Here is a 7,773-nt window from a genome sequence, read left to right as displayed (position 1 = left end):
TAAAGAAGGTAAGATGAGGGGGGCACCTGGGAGGCTCAATGGTTGAGCATCTGCCTTCGGTCCAGGTCGTGATCCCAGGGTCCTGGGATCGAGTCCCACATTGGGCGCCCTGCAGGGAGCCTGCTTCTCCCTCCTGCCTGTGTCTCTGCCTTTCTCTCTGTCTCTCATGAATAAATAAATAGAATCTAAAAAAAAAAAGAAGAAAAAGAAGATGAGATGGACACTGGTCCATCCTGGCCTCAGTTCTGGGTAGAGAAGAACTTACAAAAACTCATAACCACAAGCCTGCCTTAAGCAGGAGCAGGGCACAAATATGCACCACATTTGAGGTCCCATATTTTTTTCCAGCTGAGCACTTTATTTAAAGTACTCCCAAGTCATTAGGACCTCAGGCTGAAGCAAACACAAATCCTCTCTGGAGGAATACACCACTAGACCAGACTTGAAAGAATTTTGGGAGACAAAGTTCCAAAAACTAAGAGCTTATATAGTGGGGGGGGGGGGGAACCCTCGTAAAACACATAAGATAATGAGGCATCAGGAATGCGAGCAGGAATAGCAAACTTCAAAATCAGAGCCATCTATTTAGATGTTGTAATTATTGGGAAAATACAAAATAAATATATCGGTTTGAATAAATAGAAGATCATTTTAAAATATGAGTAAGGGGGTGCCTGGGTTGGTTAAGTGTCTGACTCTTGATTTTGGCTCCGGTCATGATCTCAGGGTCATGGGATCAAGCCCCCCTTTCCCCGTCAGGCTCCACATTCAGTGGGGGATCTGCTTGGGATTCTCTCTTTCCAACTCCCTCTGCCCCTGTCTCAGCTCTCTCTCTTTCTCTCATAAACAAACAAACAAACAAATAAATCATCTTTAAAATATGAATAAGAAAAAGGAAACTCAAAATTACTGGGAAGATTTCCAGCAGAGAGCACCCACAGCTGCCGCTGGCATTCTGAATACAACAGAGTGGGGGGAGACCTGAGCTGGTGCCCTGCAAGGGTGCTGGGCTGGTGGGGCTGCATGGGGCAACCGCATCTCAGCGTGTTGGCGCGGAGACGGCTATGGTGAGTGCCTTCCACTCAGAGGAGTAGGGTAGATGAGTTGAGTCCCCTCAGATTCCCAACAGGAGATGAGGAGTTTGATTCCTTGCCTACCTTACCGTAATCCTACAAAATGCACAATTTAGACATGCCTATGTTGACATGAGCAGCCCCCACGGGCCAGGCAAGGAAATGGGGTGATTCTCAAAGCAGGAAGAGCCAGAGGAAGTGTAACCCAATCCATCTTTGACTTTAATGAATGTGGTGGAGAAGATCTTGCCTTTAAGAAAGGAGACATCCTGAGAATCCAGGAAAAAAACCCTCAAGAGCGGAGGTGAAATGAGGACAGCGATGGGAGGAAGGGGTTAGTCCCAGTCCCTTATGTTGAGAAGTATAGACAGTGCCTGCATCTCGGGACTGGCTCTGATTGGTGGTCAGTGAACTGGGAAAGGTATCAGGATCAACAGGAGTGGTCAGGTGGCCCAGAGTGGACTCCAAATGAAGCAACTTCCCACTTACTCCTGTCCCACTGCTGGATCAACAGAACCCAGGGAGGACTTCAGCAGAGCACAGCTGGACCCAAGTTTTGCTGCCTGAAATCAAGGTGCTCCCTCCGATACCCGTAGGGGAGACTCCATCCTTGCCTCTTCCTGGCTTCTGGTGGTTTGCAGGCAGTCTGTGGCCTGCTACCTGGGTGGCCACGTGGCTTTCTCCCTGTGTGTCTGCATCTCTTCTCTCCCTACGTGGACCACAGTCCTACTGGGTTAAAGATCCACCTTCCTCTACTGTGACCTCATCTTAGCTACTGACACCTGCAACCATTCTATTTCCATATAAGGTCACCATCACAGGTACTGGGGTTAGGATGTTAACATATCTTTCTGGAGGACCCAATTCAACCCTCAGCAGGTCGTGTGAGACACCCTTGTATATCAAATGGTCTTTTTGCATTACCTAAACCGAGAGATTTTCTGTAGCTTATAACCAGAGTCCTTCTAATGTAGGATCCTAATAGGGGTTCAAACTAGTCCAAAGAAGCAAGTGTCACACTAATTGCATGATTCCTTCCTCAGTTTCATCCTCTCCTCACCTATGACACCTAGTTTCCAGAAGCAACTTAGAAACGCTTACTTACATCATCCCTCAAGAGCAGTTTTATCTCTTTTGAACCAAAGTCCTTTATCAGAGGAGGGTCTTGTATGTATAACTCTGAATACAGAGGCTTTGTTTGCAAAATTAGAGAGCCAGCATGGGCAATTTCTTCAAATTAAGGAATAGTCTTTTTTTTTTCTTTAAGACTTTATTTATTTATTCATGAGAGACACACAGAGAGAGGCAGAGACACAGACAGAGGGAAAAGCAGGCTCCCTGCGGGAAGCCCGATGTAGGACTCGATTTCAGGACCCCAGGATCCCAGGATCATGCCCTGAGCTGAAGGCAGATGCTCAACCACTGAGCCACCCAGGCGCCCCAAGATTTCTGCATCCCCCCACAGGATTGGGGGCCGGGAGAAAGCAGTGTAATGGGTGTGAACACTTCAGCAGACCCCAGCAAAGCCTCACGCCAACAAGATAGGCCCCCTGGACAAGCAGGGGAGAAGAGGGGAGGGAGACATCCCAGGGTTCACCACGCCAGGAAAGGACGGAAGGGCCACCCATGAGTGACTGGGCTGTCAGAACTGGCAAGGTGAATCTCCCAGGTCAGTGCCAGGGCCGCTTACAGAGAACGAGGTCAAATCTGTTGTGGGTGTTGGATGGCTCATTGGGGCGCCCCCTCCTGGACCCTGAAGCCTGTGGGGGCAGGAGGGGCCAGGCAGGCATGAGGGCAGGTGGGCCGCTCCCCCTACCCCACTCCACCCCTGATTGGACGAGGACTGCAAGTGGCTGCCACTGGGCACTGACCTCAGGACCTGCTTCCTCTCCTTTCCTCCTGTTCCCAGCTCCCTGACTTCCTCCTTTGTTTCCTGGGGAGAAGGAGCGGGACTGCAAGGGGCCAGAGGTGCCTCCTGTCCCCCACAAGGCCCCTGCCCCTTCTGCACTTCCTGCCCTGAACTCCCCGGACTGTTGATGTCTCCAGGTATTGTTGACTTGGGTCCAGGGGAACCTGTTCATCTTCCCCTCGCCAACGCAAGAGATTGTGACAGGATGGCAGGGCTCGTCGTGGCTGTAGTACCTGGTCCGGGGCTCTGCCTGGCAGGGCCACCTGTCCCCCTGCACGAGGTCCACCTGTGTCAGGCGGTGTCGGTTGTGTCTTGTGTCGCCCGCACCTCCGCAGAATCGCAGGCGCTGCAGGAACTCGCCCCCATCACAGCCGGTCACCTGTGCACTGGTTGTACTGACACTTCGCAAAGAGAAGGGTGCCTATCAGAAACCTGATGCCACCAGGTGACGGGGTTGGGGGTGGGCACGAGTCCAGCCCCCCCGGAGCCAGTGCCACTGCCCCTGCTTGGCCTTTTCCTCCACGGGCTCACTAGCAAGTGCTACCAGTTCTTGGAGTTGAGTAGCAAGCGCTAGTAACACAGCCTGGAGCCCACATCCAGCAAGACCTCGGCTGCAGTGCTCTGTGACTTTTGGCCAGTGGCTTAGCCTCTCTGAGCCTGGGCTTCCTCTCCTCAGACGTGGGAATGATCATACTAGAACGTACACACATTCTCTCTTGTTTCTGGCCAGATCGCCTTCTGCATCTCCTCCTTCCTCCTGTCTTTGAAATCCACTCCTCTTGCAGGGCGCCTGGGTGGCTCAGCCTTGATCTCAGGGTTATGAGCTCGACCCCAGGGTGTAGGGCTCTACCTGGTTCTCAGGGTTATGAGCTCGACCCCAGGGTGTAGGGCTCTACCTGGTTTTCAGGGTCATGAGCTCGACCCCAGGGTGTAGGGCTCTACCCTCAGCAGGGCAATCTCCACTAGAGATTCTCTCTCCCTCTGCCCCTTGCCCCCCAAATAAATAAATAAATCTTTAAAAAATAAATAAAATCTGCTCATCTTTTGAATATCACTTAAACATCGAGTCCTCAAGGTAGGCTGCCTAGAAATGCCCGTCCCCCACCCCGCCCCGTTATAAATGCATCTATAATTCTGTGAAGCTGTTGTCATGCCGACTTCTTTTTCTCCTTGGTTTTCTTGAGCTAGAAGGTCATGGTGATAGAATTCTAGATGCTGAGCCAGCCCTGTATATGCAGAATAAATGCTACTCATCACGCACTCTGCAGTGTTCTTTGGATGCACCGGTGGTTTCTAGTCGCCAGAATTTTAGCTAGAATTTTTGCTCATTTGCTTATTTATGTAATCAGACTGCAGTCTCTCTCTCTCTGAACTTTTCCAAGCTTTGCTACTGAGGAAACACTAGTTTAATAAAATAAGCTAGTGAGGGGTGCCTGGCTGGCTCAGTCAGTAGAGCACCTGACTCCATCTCAGGGTCATGGGTTCAAGCCCTACACTGGGCATGGTACGTACTTTCAAAAAAAAAAGAAAAAAAGAAAGAGGCTTGGGGGGCTCTGTTGGTGAAGTGTCTGCCTTCGGCTCAGGTCATGATCCTAGGGTCCTGGGATCCAGCCCCGCATCGGGCTCCCTGCTCAGCGGGGAGCCTGCTTCTCCTTCTCCCTCTGCTCGGCCCCCCTGCTTGTTCTCACTCTCCTAAATAAATGAAATCTTTTTAAAAACAGAAAAAATTAGCTAGTGAGATGTCAAATCTCTTTCTACAGCCTAGAATGGCTTAACTCACATTGGAATTACCTAGTTATTTTTAAGATCAATAAAACTCAGCTGTATAAACAGATCACCTCCTGGATCAAGTGCATTTTTCTTTTGTTTGTTTTAAATTAGTAACACATGCACATGACACCAAGTTAAAGACAGAGAAGCACACCATGAAAATGTCCCCTTCCTTTTCTTCCCTAGCCACTCAATCTTCCCTGGAAGCCAAAGGATCATCATTTCATGTGTTTTCTTCCTGAGAGGCTCCATACATTGCCAAATGTATTTATTTATTTTTTATCCAAAGAGTAGCAAACCTCGTACACTGTTCTATATCTTGATTTTCCCACTTCAGGACATAACCTTGGAAATCTTTGCTTGTCAAGCTGGTTCCTTCTTTCTCATGGGCATGACATTCCACTGCTGTGCCATCATTTGGGGAGCATGTAGATTGTCAACTAGCTGTCCGTGTGATAGTGTCTGTGGGATAAACGAACAGTGGAATTGTTTGCACTTCTGATATTAACTGGTTTTGTCAAATTGCCTTCCAGAGGAGCTGTAGCAAAGGATGCTCCCACCAGCCATGCACGCAGGGGCCCATTCCCCAGGCCCCTACCCACATGGTGAGTTTAAAAAAACCTTTTGGGAGGCCTGGGGGGCTCAGTCAGTTAAGCATCTGCCTTTGGCTCAGGTCATGATCCCAGGGTCCTGACATCGAACCCCACATCAAGCTCCCTGCTCAGTGGTGTGTCTGCTTCTCCCTCTCCCTCTGCCTGTCTCCTCTTCCTTGTGCTCTCTCTCACTCACTCTCTCTCTCTCTCAAATAAATTTTAAATTATTTTAAAAAACCCCTTTTGTTCTTTGACAGCCTGATAGATTAAATATTGTTTTATGGTCACTTTAATTTGTATTTCTCCTATTATAAGTGAGGATGAGCATCTTTCTATGTGTTTAAGAGCCATTTGTGGGATCCCTGGGTGGCGCAGCGGTTTGGTGTCTGCCTTTGGCCCAGGGCGTGATCCTGGAGACCCCGGATCGAATCCCACGTCGGGCTCCCGGTGCATGGAGCCTGCTTCTCTCTCTGCCTCTCTCTCTCTCTGTGACTATCATAAATAAAAATAAAAAATAAGAATTAAAAAAAAGAGCCATTTGCATTTTAGGGGCACCTGGGTGGCTCAGCGGTTAAGCATCTGCCTTCGGCTCAGGGCGTGACCCCAGGGTCCTGGGATCCAGTCCTGCATCAGGCTCCCCACAGAGAGCCTGCTTCTCCCTCTGCCTGTGTCTCTGCCTCCTTCTCTGTGTCTCTCATAAATAAATAAGTAAAATCTTTTTTTTTAAAGATCCATTTGAAAAAAAAAAAGATCCATTTGCATTTTCAATATCAACTGTTTGCATGTTTTGTCCATTTTGTGACTGTATTGACTTTTTATTGTTTATTTGCAAGAGCTAGTAATACCTTGCTGTCTTCTGTGTTGCCAACATTCTCTCTCTGTTGTTTTTTTTTTTTTTTTTTTTTTAGATTCTTATTTATTTATTCACAAGAAACACACGGAGAGAGAGGCAGAGACATAGGCAGAGGGAGAAGCAGGCTCCCTGTGGGGAGCCCGATGTGGGGCTTGATCCCAGGACCCCGGGATCACACCCTGAGCCGAAGGCAGACGCTCACCGGCTGAGCCCCCGGGCTGCCCACTCTGTCCTGCTTTTTAAAAGGCTCCTCACTCTGAGATTGTAGGAGAATTATTCCCTGTTTTCTTGTTCTATTATTTCAATTTTTACATTTTACTTTCGAGTCACCTAGAATTCATTCACTTTGACTGAAATAAAGCTCTGATTTTAATTTTCTACATGCCCTTCCATTTGCTAACACATTATTCATTGAATACTCATTCCTCCATAGAATAAACTATGCTTTTATCATATACTAAATTCCTTTATGTATTTGGGCTTTCTGTTCGGTGCTTTTGAACTATTCATGTGCCAGTTCCACACTATTTTAACTATCATAGCTTTTTTTTTTTAATCCAGTAGGAATAATCTACCCACATTATTTTCTTTTTCTAGAACTTGCCTAGATATTCTCGCTTCAAAGTAAACTTCATATGATCTGTAGAATTAGCTTATCTGTTACTAAATATATCCTACTCTAATTATCTATACATGATCATGATTATCTATATACGATAAGTCTGTGCATACTTTCTAGCCTCTCGGACGACTTTAGTAGATTCATCTGTTGCTAGATGGCCATCCATCTCCTCCGGCTTTTAAATTTTATTTTTCTCAGGGTCCCTGGGTGGCTCAGTGGTTGAGCAACTGCCTTTGGCTCAGGGCATGACCCTGGGGTCCTGGGATCGAGTCCCAACATCAGGCTTCCCACAGGGAGCCTGCTTCTCCCTCTGCCTGTGTCTCTGTCATGAATAAATAAAATCTTTTTAAAAAATAAATTTTGTTTTCCTCGAGCTGCAAATAACCTTTATAATTCTTCCGTATGTATAACCTGCTCATCACACAGGTTGCACGTGCTATGGAACAATCAAGACACAGCTTTCTTTGTCTCCCTCCATTACAAAAGTCCAAAACCAGACTTATTTGAGTCCCGCTTTCCCACACCCCTTGAGAGCGTCTTGGGGGTGTGTACAACTAAGTGATTGTTTGAGTTTCCCACACGGGCTCATTCTCGCTGTGAAATGCCTGGGGCAGGGTGAACCCAAACCTCGTATCTAAAGCATTGGGAGCATCCCCTGCCCCAGGTTTGCCTTGCTGGGCCCTGAGAGGCTGCGCTGGCTAAGAAGGCCATCCTGTCCCTCTTCTTCCTCAGTCTCTTCCTATCACCTCACTGTGCTTCTCTTTGCTCCTCCAGGGTTGAAGGAGATGGACTCACCGTCGTGTGTGGCTGGTGCTGTTGTGTGAGGCGGGTATCCAAACCCTGGCTCTTCCATGAAGTCTGCTGCTGGTGCCTCTGAAACCCCATGGGCCGCGCCTCCCCCCAGCTCTGTCCAGAGCATAGCTGAGCACCTTCCTGCCTCAGCCCGCCAGGCA

Source organism: Canis lupus, chromosome 3 (genome assembly GCF_048164855.1).
Source record: "Canis lupus baileyi chromosome 3, mCanLup2.hap1, whole genome shotgun sequence".
Classification (NCBI taxonomy): domain Eukaryota; kingdom Metazoa; phylum Chordata; class Mammalia; order Carnivora; family Canidae; genus Canis; species Canis lupus.
The sequence above is the reverse complement of the archived record's forward strand: the minus strand, read 5'-3'. Positions refer to the sequence as shown.